Source organism: Rhagoletis pomonella, unplaced genomic scaffold (assembly GCF_013731165.1).
Source record: "Rhagoletis pomonella isolate Grant_MI unplaced genomic scaffold, Rhpom_1.0 Rhpom_scaffold_00013, whole genome shotgun sequence".
NCBI lineage: Eukaryota > Metazoa > Arthropoda > Insecta > Diptera > Tephritidae > Rhagoletis > Rhagoletis pomonella.
This window is the reverse complement of record NW_023458567.1, coordinates 9,445,383-9,464,320: the sequence shown is the minus strand read 5'-3', so window position 1 is coordinate 9,464,320 and position 18,938 is coordinate 9,445,383. Positions and strand designations below refer to the sequence as shown.

The following is an 18,938-nucleotide window of genomic DNA, read 5'->3' as shown; positions in this document are numbered from 1 at the left end:
TTGCGACGCAATTTAGGCTTATGCCTGTGGGTCTTGGCAAGAATATAATCCCTGAAGGTTTAGCTTAAAATGGTTTTCGGGATACACCCTGTGATCATGTTACTTTCCAGAAGGTATGGCGCCCGTTTTTCTGTACATATTTTCGTTGGAAAAATACCTTATCTCTGTATTCTAGGTAAATGCTTCCAGAGGTTTTTATGCGTCACCAGAATTTTAGTTTATTTGGCTTATACCGATAGCTCTTTTGAACGGCTACGAGATTGTTTTCATATACCCCCATTTTTCATAGGTTTGGGATTGATTTCATTTACCTCTATTCCTAGTTCTACGGTGGCACGCCGCATTTTCCAATAAACTCTTATTTTTCCCTGAGCTTAAGATTGACTTCATATACATATATCCATACAAAGTTCCAGGACTCTACCACAAATACTTCCAGAGATATGCACTATGAAAAATTCGATTTCTATGGGAGGTTCTACACGCACTTTAGATATCGGTTTTGTTTTAGCCTATAACCATTATTGGAAAACTTGTGTCCGAAATTTCAAAAAAAGCCGGTATGGGCATTGTGACTCCTCAAGCGAAATGAACTAATGATTGCAAAAAATGAAATCAAACATCGTAGTTGACCAAAAAAGAATATTAGACTTCATTTACTCAACTTCTCAGAATGTAGAAAAGCTAAGAAATATATAATAAGATAGGATATGTTAAAACAGCCTCCAAAAAATTTACTAAAGACGACTCTGGACTACACAAATCAGTTTTATTGAAAATTTGGTTTTATCTATTTATTTTATCCTTCAATTTTGGGTGTGTCAAAATTGTATGTGAAAACAATATGTGTTGCTAGAAAAATTTTACGGCCCATCAGTTCCAAAGTAAATTCCATTGCTGTTAAATGTACAAAGACAATATGTATTAAATAACACATCGAAATGTGTAATTTCAGTAATTTGTGTAAATGTGTAATTTCAGAATTACATCAGAATCACGTATCCGATATAGAAAACTACATTGTGAATTAATGAGGTGACATGAGGACACTAACATAATTTTAAAATATGTTCACTAAAATTGTATTAACATATTAATATTAAAATAATGATTTGGCAAGTTGTTATCGAATTTAATGTAAAATTTAAACGTTTTCAAAATAAGATATTGATTAGTTTTAAAAGGTATATATTAATACAACTATTTACTTTATAATCCCAAATTTAGGATATAAAATGTCCCACACCGAAAAACTTACAATTGGGTAATACCGCTTCAAATTTTTCACAATTGAGCAATTGTCAAAAATCTGCTTTTTAATCAAAAAGTTGTTTATTGAAACTACCTTCTTTTTTGTATCATGCATAATACTAACTTTGTCTACGCGCATTCGTCGCCATAAATTTCTAAGTCTTATTTTGGACGTAAATTCCTCCATATTGCAACTTGAACACTCTCTAAATCTATTTCGCATTAAATTTTCTTTTCTTTCTAAACTTTTTAAAAAATAAGCACAGAGTTTCATACAAGTACACTACAACAATTGCTCGTTTCTTTAACTTTTCAAAAACACAAACTAAGCTAAAACTACACAACAACACTAGTGTTGAAAACAGTTACAATCATACATACATATATGTATGTATGTATATAGGTAGATAAAATTATACTTAGTAGGTATATAGGATTTGGATTTGATGCCGATTTTTCGCTAATAATTTTCTAATAGAAGGCCACGCAACACAACTAAGCCACGTTTCACGTTCCATGCTGTTCTCGATTCTTTGGGTTGATGCTTGATTTGGTGTTGGACTATTACGGTGTGTGTGTGTGTGTTGCGCACAATTATTATTATAAATCCGCCGCGCTGCTGCCTCTCTGCCCTCCGCTAAACGCACAAGTACACGCCGTCATTGCGGCTGATCAACTGCCGCCGGACTGCTGCCACATTGGTTTGTTGCCGCAACAATTTACCAACTGTAAGCCGCCGCTGCTGCCGCATGTTTACCGTACGCTTCCGCAGAGGGAGGGGAAAATTTTTATGACGTCTCTAAAAATCATACTTTGAACGTTTTCTCGCGTCGTTGTTGCCTGCTCGATTGCGATACACCGCCATTGGCAAGATGGTGTTGATGGCCGCCCGTGCTGCTGCCACATAGCGCTGTATCATCGCACGCATAGGTGGCAATGCGATGATCGCTGCGTGAACGTTCACGATCATGTGTACGCTCGCCACGATGATCGCTGCTACGGAATTTGCCACCACCACCTGATGCTTGCTGCAATTGCTGCTGTAACTGTTGCTGCTGTTGAGAGCGGCGATTGCCTAACCGTTGCAGTTCGTAATCACGCGCATCCGCTACATCGAAGGTGGCGGCACGTTGGTGTTTCAACGCTGAAGCAGCCGCGCTACCCCGCGACGAACTGTGGCGGTGATGCGACTCTCGGTCGCGCTCACGTTCGCGTTCGCGGTCTCGTTCTCGTTCCCGGTCTCTTTCCTTTTCCCGTTCTCGTTCTCGTTCTCTCTCGCGTTCACGATCTCGATCGCATTGTTGTTGCGCCTGTGACGCTGACCCGTGATGGTGGTGATGATGCCCATCGTATTGCTCGGGACAGTATTCATCGTATTCGTGATCGTCGCATGTCATCGTCGTCGCTGAGGATGTCGCTGCAATGGTTGTGCCCTTGCCAGTGGTCTGACTTTCGCGCGTCGGCATTGTTGTGGTGCCTACGCTGGCAGAGGAACGATGCTTCTTCGGCGGCAATGGTATGGGTGGTGGTGCGGCCGTCTGTGCGGCTGCAGCTGCTGCGGTTGGTGGCGCAGCTGTTGTGGGACACGTTGTCGTACGTCGCACAACATCCACGCCGCCACCGCAGCAGGCACACTCCTACAATTCGGTGACCGAATAGAGATCGTTGTTGGCGTGTGAGCCACCGCGCTTAAGCGACCGATAGTACAGCTGCTGCTGTTGTGCCTCAATTAAATACTGTTGCTGCTGTTGTTGTTGCTGTTGCCGTTGATGTTGCTCTTTGTTGCTAATTGCGCCGTGATAATTGTTGTTGGGCGTGGTTGCGGCGGCATGCCGCTGCGCTTGCTGTTGCTGTAGCGTGTACGAGTCATAAGAATGCTGCTTCTTCATGCCACCGCTACCGAATTGTTGCTCGATGAAGGCCATGCCGCTACTACTGCTGGCAGTACGCGCGTTATCGAGCGTTTCGGCACGTCTGGGGCGCTCGTGACGCTCTACGCGTTCACGTTCACGATCACGCTCGTAGCTGTAGGCGCTGGTGGCGGATTGCTGCTGCCGCAGACTAGCCGACTTTGGGGGCAAAGTCTGCAAGTGATTGGCATTAAGAGTGCCGCCGGCGGTCGAGGTGCTTATTTCGCGTGAAGTCTTCTTCTTAGGCGGCAACGAGGGTGGCTGCTGCTGCTGCAGTTGTGGCTGTGCCGTCATAGCTGCGGTGGGCAATAGCATTTTTTGTGCTTGTGGTCGTTGTAATGAACGATACTGATTGAGATTGGCAGCGCACAGTGGTTGTGGCGATATTTTCGACTGTTGCGCCTGCGCTTGCTGTGGAATCTCTGGCAACGGTTGATTGACAATTGAAGCGGGATTCAGTGAACGTTGCGGCGGTGGCCGTGGTGGATCGCGTGGTGCGCCTGTGGGTGGTGGCGGCTGTTGTTGTGCAACGATCATATGCTGCTGTATTTGCTGTGTCTGTGACGACGCTTGCTGTTGCTGTAGCTGCTGCTGCTGCTGCTGCGTCTGCGGCTGATAGCCCGACGTTTCGATGCTGTACACAGCCGAAGGCGGTAGTATATGCGTCGTGGGCGGGTGATGCTGGTGCAGCTGCTGATGCAGCGTCGGCTGCTGTTGCATCTGCGCCTGTTGTTGTTGCTGTACAGCCTGCAGAGCAGCCAATTGTTGTTGCTGCTGCTGCTGCAGCTGCAGTTGCTGTTGTTGCTGTTGCTGTTGTTGTTGCTGTTGCTGAAATTGCTGTAGCTGCTGCTGCTGCATCAGCATTTGTTGCTGCTCCTTGGCATACGAACTGCCCACACCCGTAGTGCCTGGTATTTCGGTGAAAGTGTTGGTCGTACGCGGTTTTGGTGGTGGCAAAGGCGCCGGCGGTGGTGGCGGCTGCTGTGCTTGCGGCTGATGTGGCACAATTACCTCAGTCGTATACGTTTGCGGTATGCAGTCCGGTTGTTGGCAGTAATCCTTCGAAACGGTTGCAATGGAGGGTGTCTTGGCGCTGCGCAGATTCGGCGAAGGGCTGGCGCCCTTCAGCGAGCCGCCATAGCGGCCGACATGGCGCAGCGTGGCGCACTTATTGGCTGTAGCGGCGGCGACAATATTCAAATTATTGTTGCCGCGCACCGCCTTCGGTCCGATGCTGATGTACTTCGGATCAAAGCGATTGAAGCTATTGTTGGTGACGTCGCGCGGATCACGATCATCATCGCGATCCAAATCATTGCCGGTGGAACGGTGTACAGCTTGTGCGGAGAGTACGGAGCGTATGGATGAGCCAGCTGAGCGTGGTAACGTAGCCGAAGTGAATATATTCTTGAGTGAGTTGTTGTGCTGCTGGTATTTGATGTGGTTGCTGGCGCCGAGGATGGTGGTGTTGTTGGTGTTGCTAATGCCTGCATTTGTGCTGCAGGCAAGCGATTCTCAGTAAAAATCGCTGGATTCAAGAGTCTTACATTGTTTGCTGAGCGTAGCGTATTTGCCATTATTGGGACCGCTTAGGTAGCCCGAGGAATTCTGCTGATGATGCGATGGTAGTCGTCCGAGTGTGTGGTGACCCGATCTGTGGGAAATGCGGAGCGAAAGCAAGAGTTAGAGAGGAAAGCAATAGTGGAGAGGTGAAAGCAATAAAAGAGTTGGAGAGAGATTTATGTATTAGACTTAGTTGCTAGCTACGCACGTAAATGGGTCACTGTAAGGGTCGGGTGTGAGTTGGATAATGGTGTGGTCTGGAGTCAGTAATATACATACATATCTACGTAAAGTTATGCTTATATATGTATGTGTGTTTAACGATAATATTTACATAATATTGATAATAAGAAAAAAAATTAAAATTGTTTATAAAGTGCTTAAATGTAAATTGGTGCAGTTGCATATTAAGGTGCATAAATTAAGACGCGTTTTCATTAAGTTTGATAACCATCAAAAGTTTCATTAAACGTATTATAATGAACGAATTCTTTTATATGTATCTATTTGTTAACATAAAACAAGTTTTTTTGTCCGGATAAGATTATCAAAATAAAAATAAAGTATGCAAAATAAATATATTAAACAAGAAAATAATGTTATCCACTTCTTAATTTTGCAAGCAAGTGTGAAATTTCGAAAAATCAACAGTACGGATACAGCGGATAACCCGGATAACACTTGCGCATAGACAACGATTTATATATAGTAACTAGAATAAAAATATAATGTGTAAATATTTATCTGGATAGATTGATTGTAATATCACGAAAATATGTGAAGCAAAATATTTCAGATACTATTACGAAAATGCATAAAAGTGTAAAATTGCGCAAATTAGCATTACGGATAACCTGGATGACTCTTGTACATAGATAACAATTGAGCTTTAATGCATATAATAATGAAATTACATTTAAACATTTATATGAATTGAATACAACTCATGATAACACAAAAAAAATATTTAGATATTACATTTCGGTGCATCTATGTATATTAGGGTGGTCCTTAAAAATCAAATGGAGGATTTTTACAGGTCTCACCCCTCAATCGGTAATACCACTATCACAGATATCACATACAAATTTTGGCAATGTACTGATTCCTCTATAGAGACTCAAAAAATTAAAATTAACTTTTTTTGTCATCTAATACCCAAAATCGATACTACCATAGTCAATTGAGTCGTTTAAGGCGTGTCGTAAGGACTCAAAAAATTAAAAATTATTATTTTTTCATTAAAAAAATTGCTTCCTACATTTAAGGACCACCCTATAGTATATTATTAACAAACCGCTCAAGAAATCGAATATGAACACTATAAAGCGTGATATTAGTAGCATTACGGTCAATGTGGATAACTCGGATAAACAGTTCACACTTAATTTAGGATTCAGTAGCAACAAATTTAATTTAATGCATTTTAACTATATAAAAAAAAAATTAAATTATTATACCAACAACCTTACATCACGTTGAGTAAAAGTACCGCTTCAAAGGCAGATTTTTTGGATCTATTTAAAACTACATTTATGCTCAATAAATATTATAATACTAACTTATCCGAATTATCCAGGTGATCCGAAACTATCTGAATAACTTCACACATTGTATTTTTTTCTATTTTAAACAATTCCTCCGATGCATTTGACAAATTGCAGTTATCCGGATTAGCCGTGTTATCCAAATTGCCTGAATAACGTTGAATCCGGATGATTCGGGTGAAATGGATAACCGATTAATTTAAACAAATGCAAAAATGCGATTAACTTATTTTATTTTTAAATTGTACTAAATGTATTACATACATACAAATGTAAATTGAAAAAGACAAAAATAAACAATTTGTTTGTTTTTTTTTTTATGTGGAAGCTAAAATAAATAGTAAGCTAGTCAAGCCTAGCTCAAAAAAAAGTACCATAGGGTATCACCAATTTTTTGTTGGATACCAAGCTATTTGGTTAAAATTTTTCTATTTAAATTGCACGCCTGTCATAATTGTTTGTTCTTTTAAGATGATCTTTACTCAAGTGAGTTTGCTATAGATTTTTATTTTTTTTAAGAGTTTCAAGCGCTACATACCATAACAACTAGTAGCCACTTGCAGTGCATATTAATTCGCTATAAATTCATTATTAATTCTCATTCCTCAGGGTTAATTGAAGTGATTTAATTAGCTGCTTTGCAGTTAAGCCTTTCAAATTGGTTTGGACATTAGTGTAAAGCCCAAAAGTAGCCAATAGTATGCCAGCTGTTGAAGGCCCACGCCTAACTACATGCATACATACGAGTACATACATACGTAAATAGATACACGTCAGTACCAGGCTGCACACCCGCTCAGCTGTGGGTTTGAAATTTAAGTCAAAGGATACGAGAATATGGCTGCATATGTCTGCTCCCTTGTGCCACTGGAATTATGCATTTGATTATAGGTACTATATACTTATGTACGTATATTAGGGTGGTCCAAAAATGCATATGAAAAAATAAAGTCGGAATTTTTATGCTCTTATGCACCCCCTAGGATTGTTCTATACCAAAAAAAAAATATACCCTTATTTTTTATTTTGAAATCAAAAAATATTTAGGCAGTGCTCAAAGCGCTCAAAGTTGTCCATGTATTTTTTATTGGGGATAAAAACTACTCTTTGCAGAAATCGTATAGAATTCTTGAAAATCAATATTTTCCGATCGGAAAACTCTGTTTATTTTCAAAAGATTCCCAATAATAATACCCAATTGTTTATTTAACCATTTTTTATAGTAACTATATTTTATAGGTAAGCCAAAAACCCCAGAAAATGCAATGGCGGAACCAATAAAAAATCTTTAGTATTAAATAATGGTTAAACAAATAATTGGGTATTGTATTGAAAGTCTTCTGAAGAGAACCTGAGTTTTCCGATCGAAAAATATTGATTTTCAATAATTCTATACCATTTCTTTGAAAAGTTGTTTTTCCCCCATATAAAATACATGGAAAACTTAGAGCGACCTCTAAATAGTTCTTAATTCCAAAATAAAAAAATAGGGGTATAATTTTTTTCAATACAAAACAATCCGCCCTAATGTATATACATATGCACGCTGTTCAAAAAACATATGCATTTGTGTATATGGCTGCCGCACTCTTTGTTAACCTTACGTAAATATTTTGTAATCTGCTTGTGAAACGATAATATTTTCACAAGTGTGAACTTTGACCAGCAGCAGAGGAGAATGCAGCAGAGCTCATTAAATTATGAGCATACATATGTTTGTGTGAATTCTTATGCGTTTCTATATGAAAATACACATGTTGATGTTTTAATGAAATCAGTGCGCATTTCATGTACATACATACATAAGTACATATGTATGTAGTTAATATGTTTGTATGTAAGTATACACATATGCTCCATTTGGCCTTGGGTCACAAATGAAGGTGTGAAGTTTTAGCGAATTAAAGCATTAGCAGAGGTGCGAATGTATTTTAGCAGTTTGCTGTTGCGAATTATAAAAACACTAGGTCAAGCATGTGAGAAAATTGTATTTGGGTTGGTGTAGAAAAATTTTTCTAATCTATAATTTTTGTATTTTTTTTCAAAGTAAAAATGATTTTCAGATTCTAAGAAATTTTAAACTGAGATCTTTTATTTTTTTTTTACGATAAATGTTAAAAGATTGTTTAAGAGTTTTATATTGTCAAGAACAGCAAAAAAGGTTTTATTCAAACTAATTACTTAAGCTCTTGAAAAAAAAAATTTTTTTTTTTATGTTTTTCTTGGTGTCACTGATACCCGTAATTTTTCTAAGTTTCACACTACCAAATATAGTAAATACAACAGTTTGTATTAAAAAGTTCAATAATAAAAAATATTTATTAAATAAAAATTATTAGAAAAAATTAAAGCTTCTAAAATAGAAACGTTTCATGAAATTTTTAAGCATTATTTTGAAATCTATATGTCATTTAAACAAAAAAGCATTTTTTTTTCGAAAAGTAGTCTTTTAGTGAGCTGTAGCTTTAAAGAAAGAGAGAAAGAAAAACTTAGAGTAATTGAAAAATTATGGAAAAGGAAACAGCATGTACAAGAGAAATTAAAAAAAAAAAATGGTTTGCACATTTTTGTAATATGTAGAGAATATCTACATATGTATTTATGTTGTTTTTTATTGCAATGAACACTTTTAACAACCAAAAATTAAATTTATAGAAAAAAATAATATTTTTTTAGAAAAAACAGAATAATTTGATGAAAAATTTTATAGTATAGGACTTTAATTGCTCTTGAATAATCATTGAGAGTTGAAAGAAATTTTTAGCCATTAAATGTAAATATTTTCTAATGCTGCAGACTTCATTAGCGGAAATAAAGAATGTTTTCGTTATTTTAAAAATTTATAATTAAAAAAGAAATTCTTTTATATTTTGCGAAACTTTTATAAATTTCATAATTCTTCGAAAATACATGCAAAAAGAAAGCTTAGAACTTTTATTTAATTTTTTGACGTTACTTATTTTTTAAAACATATATTTTTTTAATAATTTTGATTTTTTTTATTGTATGAAGCTAGGCAGTATTTTAGCCATATATACATAGTACATATTTTAAAGTTAAAAAAATGTTGCATAATATTTTAAAAGTCCACACAAAATGAAAACATAAAATTTGCATGCAAAAAATATTGCGTTATTGTCTTTGAAACTAGTATATCGTATGTACATATGTATATCTAATTGTATTTTGCTTTTTCATTTTGAGTTATTTAATCAAAATTACCTTTTTGAAGTTGGAAAACAAAAAAAAACTTAAGCAAAAAGTTTAAAAATTAAAATATAAAGAAATATATTTTTTTCATTTTTAACATTTTTATTCTTTCGGTTTATCCATTTATTTTGTTCAACAAACAGCGCAGCCTAAGTGCTCCGGTACGTATGAGTGACTTCGCCGTTCGCCAATGATGACTGCGCAAAAGGTTACGTATACGCCCAGTGAGGCGCATAAAATTGCTTAAGTATAGCGACAGTTATAGATAACAGAATGCACTCAAGTGTGCATAACTGAATGCAATTGCATGATTTTAAGTGCTAAATTTATTGAAAATGAAAAAGGCATAAAACAGCTATTAAAATACAGCCAGAAAAAAATGTACATATGTACATAATAAAAAAATTAATATTGAACGTATAATAAAAAATAAGACAAAATAAACTTAACGCATAGCAAATTTAAAGACCATTTAAATAAAATCTTAAAAAATTAAAAAAAAATTCATATTGGAAAAATACAATTTTTAGAGATAGATAAAATTTTAAATAAAGAACGCGAATTTTAACTTAAATTTGTTAGGAACCAACTAAAACCGTCTGCTAGGCTATCTGCCACTGAAATATCTTTCACACAATAACCACATACATACATATACATATATGTACATACTTATTGACATTAACTAGCTAGCCCCTCACTAAAATGCTACTCATACGCAAAAAATTGCCAAACACCTGGTAATAGTAAATACATATTCTGCTATGTTGCAAGCCACACACAATTTTGAAAACATTAATATATAATCGCTATTTGTATTTGCGAAACAAAAATTTGCTAAATCGCATTAATATGAAAATTTTTTAATGCGCTTTGTGCAAAATTATGCTAATTATGCGGAAAATAACATAAAATATTGAATGTAAATTTTTTGTTGCTGCAGCTCCAAACAAATATTTAGACAATAATGTGGTATTAAATAATAAATGATTGCATAAAAAATGTCGCGTATATGAAAAATTACATTAAAATTCTACAAGTGTAATAATATGTACAAAGTATATTAAATCCTCGGAAAAAATTTACATATTTCAGTGTTTTTGCCTATGAAAAAAAAAAAAATGTTAGCGACTAAGTAGTATATAAATTGAACATCAAAAGTTCGTAGGCCAAATCAGAATAACATACTTTGTTGACTCAAAGCACATCGCAAATACACAATCAAGGGGAGTAAGAATATTAAAATTTTACACGAAATACAATTTTACAAAATTTTTTTAAAATAATAAAATTTTAAAACAAATTTAATATTTAATCAATATGTTAAAAAAAATTCAAAATTTGCAAAATTTGTTATAAATAAACAAGGTTTATAAGTACGCCTCTTTTAAAAACTAATAAACTAAAAAAAATCGAAATAAAAAGTTATAAATTTTAAAACTAAGTAGCGAAAAAAGTGTTTAAAAAAGTGCTGTAAAAATGTTCTTTCTGATAGATGGAAGCTTTCTTCTCATGTAATTAGACTAAATTTAAATCTGGGTTTTTAAACTAAAACATAAAATCAAAAAAATTCAACACAAATAAATGTATGCGAAAAAATAAATACAAAATCATTGTGCTTGAATAAAATATAGCAATGTGCAGAATATTAAGACCGCCAAGCAAAATCCTGATGGTTAGCTTTGAACTATCAGAATATACAATATACATATACATATATAAACAAAATGCATTATCCATTCTAACGGTTAAAAATAGAAAAATTTCAAATCCAAATTCAGTGACTATTTTTGATCGAAAAAAATGAAATCGAAATTTAACGATTATTCTTGATTGAAAAAGTAAAATTAAAAATAACGATTCTTCTTGTTTGAAAAAATAAAAAAAAAACGATTTTCCTTTTATCTAATAGTAAGAATCTTAGATTTAACGGTAATTTTAGGTTTCTGGTTTTAGTTCAACCTATCGAAAGTAAAGTTAAACTATTTATAATTAAAAACAATCTTTTTTTTATTTTATTAAGAGAAAAACTCGAAAAATATTGTGGTTATAAAATTATTATTTTAGTTTAATACGTATGCTTAAAAATTAACCATAATATTGGTTTACGTCAAAACATATGATGAAGAAATAATTAAAAAATACTAAAGAAATATTAAAAAAATTATAAAATTTCATGAGCAAAACTAAAAAAATATTTTATGAAACAGTTATGAGTAAAAAATAAAAATTTTGCTCTGAAAAATGCTTTTTTTTAAATACAACTCTTAAAATATTTTGTTATTTTTTTTCTTGAAATTTTATGAAGAGAAAAAACTGGAAAAATACTACAAACATTTTATTTTAGTCTAATCTGTAACCATGAAAACTAACTCGCATAAAAGTTGATGAAAAAATAGTTAAAATAATTAAAAAAAAAAAAAATAAAAAAAAAATGCTCCAATCATAATTTTTTTTTTGAGCAAAGTATAATTTCAAGCGATACAAACAGTAAAAAATCTCGCGAAAGTATAATTTTTATAGAAAAAAAAATTTCATTAGCATAATTTTTTTTACCGACTTCAAAAAAGGAGCGGGTTATCAATTCATCGGAATATTTTTTGATTCTATATTTGTGTTACCGCATAACTCGGACCACGTGAGCCAATTTCGATAATCCTTTTTTTATCGGAAAGGTGGTTCCCCAAGTGTGGTGCCATACTAATTTAGATCCGATTATTGAATCATGAAGAAATTAACGGGAGTAAATTTTTATATGAGAAGTGGAGCCGGTTGTATGTTTCAATTAAAAATTACTTGTTACCTTTTTAGTACTTTCATTGCTGATACTGGCAAAATAAACAAATATTCTTTTACAAAATACCGAAAAAAGAAATGTAAAAAGTTATGTACTGTCAAATTATTTAAATCTAATTTGCATAAAACCTAAAAACGCACTGAATGTAAAATATGTTTTTTTTTGTTATTAAGTATGCAAAAAAGGTCATAATTTTTCCAACTGAACAAAGTTCAAATAAAAAGTGCATGCCTATAAATTACATTTAAAGTATTTTCTTTATTATAATGTTTTAATCGAATAGAAAATAAATTTTAATAAAATGTTTTGTTTAAATATGTGAAAATTATGGTATCCAAAAAATTAAAAAATATCTCCCTTTTTTTGCAAAAATAAAAAATTGTGAACAAATCTTTGTTGTTGCTTTAATTTTTTTAAGCCATATATTTCTTTAATAAATTGAAGCGAGAAAAAAATATAAAAAAAGTATAGTATTGTTAAAAAAACTTGTATTAAAAAATTGTGTAAAAATTAATATTGTTTGTTAAATAGAAAAAATATATTTTTTTCGCACGCGATTTGAAAAATTTTTCACACAATATTTGCGTCCATTTAAGCGCACTGTGCGGCAGCAATTATGTAAAAAAAATATAAAAAAAATGAGTACGAATTCTTGCTACTATTTTCGGTGAAAAAAAACTACAAAACTACTGCAGTAAATTTCATAAAAAAAAACGTAATATATTAAATTAAATGCCCAATTCACTTAATAAATTTAAATAAACACGATTAGAGTGGCAATGAAATTAATGCAATTAAGTGTATGTAAGTAAAGTGAGAAAAAAAATTTTATTAAATAAAGGGAAAATGAAAATTGAAATTAAGAAAAAAAATTAATAAAAGCCATGCCTTGTGCCATGCACCACAACATCATAACCCGGCGGTGGCGAAGGTGATGCCTTGCCACCGGCACTGCCGCCAATCGTCAAACGGCCGCTCAATATGCCAGAGCCAGTGCCAGTGTGGCCAACACCACCAATGCCTGCGCTAGCGTTAGTTCTATGTGGATGATTGTTGTATTGTAGTGTGGTTGTAGTTGTTGTAGGTGATGATGATGCGACGAACCCTGTTCTGATTCCGGCGGTGCCATTACGATGCGAACCAAGCGTGCCGCTGCTGCCAATACCGCCAGTAATACCACTGCCGACGCTCAAGCCATGCGACGCCGACTGTTGATGATGCGGTAGGGTGCGATTCATGGTGCCCGTATGAAGGGGTGCGGTGGGTGATATGCTCGCGCTCGGTGCATTCGATGGGAAAAGCGGCGTGGTTTCGGATTTGTCAATATCCAGTGAGCTGGGTCTAAAGAGTGAGAAAAGAAATAGGAGAAGAAGAAGAACACAAAAGAAGAAGATATGAAGCAGACAACGGATAGAAGAGTGAGATAAAGAGCGAAAGAGCAAGTGAGTGAGTAAAAAGAGAGAAAGTATAAAACAGAGCAGCAGAACAGTGTTGCCGTCAGTGTAGGAACAAGAAAATGAAAGTGAAAGAGAGAGTAAAGTTAAAAAGTGGAGATATATGACAATGAAGCGTACAAGAAAATGTTAAAGAAAACAGAGCATAAAAACAAGAACAAAAAAATTACACATTAGTACAAGTACACATGCGTGCAAATTTAATATTTTATATACATTCTTCTACTTACCGTTTGCTCAAGTAGATCCAGGCATGCGAATCGGCGTACACCAATATGGTGAGCAGAAAGGAGGTTAACAAGCCGGCGACCATCATTAGGCTCAGACCGAGCAAGCCGCCACCACAAAGGCCGCGTAATGCGTCGGCATAATGACGATCGATAGCGCGTCGATCCAGCGTCGCTGAGAGTACGGTCAGATTGCGTTTCGTCTCCTCCAGATCATTTTCCATCGCCTCGAGCGTTTTGTGCACATCGATGCGTGGATATGTTTCTTGGCTCATGCTGAGTAGTAGTTGAAATGATGTGTTGTTGGTGGAAAGAAAAAGGAATGGAAAAAGAGTGACACATGAAAAAGTGGAAAGTGGAGGAAGAGAGAGAGATCGCAATGTCATGAACTACTGGTTAAATATTATTGTTTTGTAATTCGCAACTGGTTTATTCAATTTGAGCTACATATGTATGGTACATATGAATGGTTTTGGAGGCCACATATACATTTTTTACGGCGATAGTTTTCTTATTCTACTCAATTCACTTACCGTTGAATTAAGTAAATTGACTCGCGCGCACGCTCCACCAAATCACGTGACTCGTTCAAGCGCAATATGAATCGATTACGCAGCGTGCCACAATTGAGGAAATAAACATATGGGCTGCGCTGTAATGATAAGAAAAGTAAACAGGAGGGCTTTATACTAATTTTTAATTTTATTCAAGTAGTATTAGAACAGAAAAACATATTGTGCATTGATAGTATCAGAGCTAGCTTTAATACACATTTTGTTTAAGCGCTCGGCCGTGCTCCTCCCCATGGTATTGAAGTCATTACGCAAATGGAGGCACTTACAGTATTAAGGAGACTCAGGACGACAATTGGCTTTAATTAGTAGCTTTCTCATGACGACAGCTATTAGAAAAAAAAAACATCTTTATGGAAGTTTGCGCATCTAGCTACTAGACTACGGGAGATACCAATGCAGTTAAAAACGTATATAACTCAGAAGTGGGATATTTGAAAACGTGTAAAAGATTTATCAGCTGAAATCATAAAAGAAGCTTTCGGGCATCCGAGCTAAATTGCACCTAAAATATAATTTCGTGTGCTGTTTAAAGTGAAAAAAGGGTCGATGAAGGAATGAGCGAATGAAAGAATCTTGTTGCCAACTATTACTGGACAGCTTAGGTTGCGTTGTAAATCTATAGGGCCTGGCCTCCACCTACATAGATCCCAGATGACGACATACTGAAATCCCATTTGGCGCATTGTAATGGCATTTTCGTTCATTGTTGAAACCCATTAGTTAGAGTTATAAAGCGGTAAAAATCGCCAATTTTAGTCGAATTTAAACACTGCAGAAAAAGTATTGGTGTATTCACAGCAGGCTCAGACTAAATATGGCTGGATAATGGCAGAGTAAATGCTAACCAATCTCTCGGCGATTGCGGGAGTAGTCTTTACCTAGGTAGATAGCAAAAACTGCACACAAACAACCAAAATTGAAAGCGCTTCAGATGAATAAGGGCGCTGGACCATGGATCAAATTTGATGTGCCACCTCACGAGTTGGCTCTTTAGCCTTTTTGTGGCATATCGGTGAAGGCAACAAGCTACCCAAACGGCCTAGTCAAAACGACATCAGGAGTATTGGGAGACAGGATCATTTACTCAAAAAATATTTTGAGTTGCGTATACAAAAATATTTTTATACTTTTCATAAATGTCCTAATAAATGAAATAATAAGTACTAGGAGTGCCAGTTATAGCCAAAATTCGACCATATATCTAGTGTTTTTTTTGAACAATTCATTTTCATTACAGTTATATGGCTGACAATCTCTCTATAAACCACAACTGTGTGTTTCCGATAAATTACGATAATCCAAAAATTTACAAATCTCTATATATTGTTAATAGATAACTCGATAAACTTTGGATAACTCTATAAATTGCGATAACTCGATTAATTTAGATAGCTCCGTAAATTAGGACATCTGTAGACGAATTTCGATAACTCTTTACACTCTGGTAGCTCGATAAATCGATAAGTAGTGCTAACTCGATAAATTTATATAAGTCCAGAAATTTTTATAACTCGTTATACTTTCCAAAAACTTCGATTCGATAAACCGACATTTCGTTAACTAGATATCAACAAATTTCGATACATTACAAATAAATACATTACGATAGCTCGACTAATTTCGTCAACTCGATAAATATTGATAGTTTAAATAAATGTCGATAACTTGATAAATAGGTCATATAAATAACATCGAAAATTGTTATTATTAGAGCGCTTGAAGTCAAGTATTTGTGCCACAATTTTAGGCGCAGCAGTTAAATATCATTTGCTATGCGATGAGTTTTGTCATTGGCGTTCGATTAGGACAGTGCTGCTAGAAGTATTTATTCAAGTAGAAAACAGTTCGAGCAGTAATTTTTTATCCTGACTAAAGTCGAAGATTTTTACAGCAATATTCCCACTTTACTCAAATCCACTCACATCATTCTTCGCCAGCTCTCACTATGCCTTTCGCATTGATTTTTCCACAATCACAAAGTCAAACAAAAATAAAATAAGTTTTAAATTAATTTCCAGTTTTGTCGTTGCCAAGATTACCAGCACCATAATTCGAATTTGCACATTTCCGTTGTTGTGGCACATATATGCAAACGCATATTTAAAAGCCCCTCATATACATACGCTCAGCGTGCACTCAACCCGTGAATCCGCCCAACAACGACAATTTCTTCACTTTTTTGTGTTTTTTTTTTTCTTCAGCAGTCAACACTTTGTATGCCTCCTGTGTTGCAGTTTTCTTATTTCCTTTGCCATTGCATTCGCTTTTCCTATGCAGGCTGTGTAAGGATTGTGGATTTTCTAGAGCTTGTTATGTGTGCGAAATGCGGGCATAAATGCAAGGGGCAGGTAATAAACGAGCGAATAGGATGTGACTGCAGCGTCAAGTGAACCGACGACTTCTTGGTTTTATCGTGACTTTTTGTTGCTGCGGGGATGCGAAGGGCATACTCTAGAGGAAATTCTTGCTAGGAGTTGTATTTGAGGATGATTTGAGAAAAATATTTTGCTGGGGTCCAAAAAGAGTTGCAGTGTTTTGTTGGAGGGATGTATGATTTTGTTTTTGAGAAAAAATTAGTTGCTCATATGGCAAATCTGGTTTTAAAAATATAAATGGAAAATAATCAATCGTAAGACAATACCTATATAAATGTATTCAAATTGAAATGTTTTATCCGAAGCAAATATGCATATGGCAACCCTGCTAAAAAATATTTCAAGGAAAAATATAAGTTTGTTCAAAACTAACTTTTTAAATTAAATTTTGAAATTAAATTGACTTTGGAAATTAGTGTCTTTGATTGAGACGTTTCCTAAAATAATTGAAAAAACAAATAAATGAAATTTATTATTTTATGAATCATTGCAACACCCAACCAAAAAATAAAAATGTTTAGAATCTTTATTTGAAATACACACAATTTCTACGATATATTAAATTATTAAAAATAAAGAAAAAGTTATATCGTTATACAAAATAATCTTTAATGATTTAATTGGAACTTGTACCAAAAATTCGAAAATTCACTGAAGCGTATACAACTTTCGATATACAATTTTAAATATTAATTTCCTACTTCAGTGCCAACCCTGGCCATAAAAAAGTCTTCATGATAAGTATACAAAATTTACTCAATAGTATGTATGTATGTACTTGGCAACCCTAACCCCAAAAATTAAAATTCTTAAAAACAAACCATTCTTGAATTTATTATTTCATAATAGACGGTTACCTCAATCAGGCAAACGTACTATTTCAAAGTAGTTGAAAATTGATATTTTTTTTAATGAGTACATGGCAATCTTGGAGATCAAAAATGCCTAATTTCCTACAAATAGCACAACTTAATTTTTTGATTTGCAATCATAATAAAAGTGGGCTTATTTGGCAACATAAAAAAATTTCCCTTACGGCTTCCTTATCTTTAAAAAGTAAAATTTCAATATTTTGATATTTTGATATTGAATAATTCAAGCTTGAATGGTGATTTATTCATGGTTAAGCTGAAATTCTGGAGTATCTTCCTTGTCAACAAGTTAAAGTTATGGTAACCTGGGCATACAAAATTAAAAACTTACTTATTGAAACTAAAAAAAAACAAATTTCTTTCGCAAAAAATTCGAAGTAAATTTGTAGAAAAAATACATGGCAACCCTATTTGCAAATATTTCTACATAAACACTAACTACTATTTTGGTTTTGCCATTTTTAACTATCTTTGTTTTGCCAGTCTTCTAAATTTTTTTCTTCACAAATTTCCTACTTGGACCGTTTTAAACCCTTCAATGAAACTCAAAAATATGCCACGAAATCCCGTTGCTACACGCCACATTGTCGTCAACACAATCCCCAAACTTCGCCACCTTTAGCCACACCAATTTTAGCTCATACTATTCTCTACTTACTCGTAATTGTGCCCATCCCCAGCGTCAACACCAACACCAACAGCAATTGCTTGCGCCAAGTAACGCTGGGAATTCATGCTGCGTCTACTACCATATTTCAAACGCAGAGGTGCATTTAGCAGTATGGCATATGCAGCTGTGTGTGTGCGCGCGTAAATCTTCAGCAGCAAAAATGTCAATTGCATGCAGGCAAACACGTCGCACAGTTTAGAGAATTAAGGCGTAAAGCACAGAGAAAAAAAAATAGAAAACTGAGACAATTTGAAGCGTAAGCGCACTGCAGGCGGCAAAAGTGGGAGTGCGTGAAGTTACACCTCATCTCCACCACGCGCCAGCAAAACAGCGAAGTAAGCCTGAAATAGAGCAGTAAACATACCACGAGCGAAGGTAGATGCATCGAGAACGCAAGGAATTATTATTTCGTTTGCTGTCTTTCACAAAGCAGCTTCTACGTCACTCATGCTTAAATTGTTGCGGTTACTTGGCGTACACAGTCGTC

At 34.8% G+C, this 18,938-nt stretch overlaps 1 pseudogene; it reads right to left on the bottom strand.

Annotated features, from left to right (window-relative positions):
* Window positions 1-1,345: 1,345 nt before the first annotated feature.
* On the bottom strand, window positions 1,346-18,624 carry LOC118748341 (annotated as a pseudogene).
* Window positions 18,625-18,938: the final 314 nt, after the last annotated feature.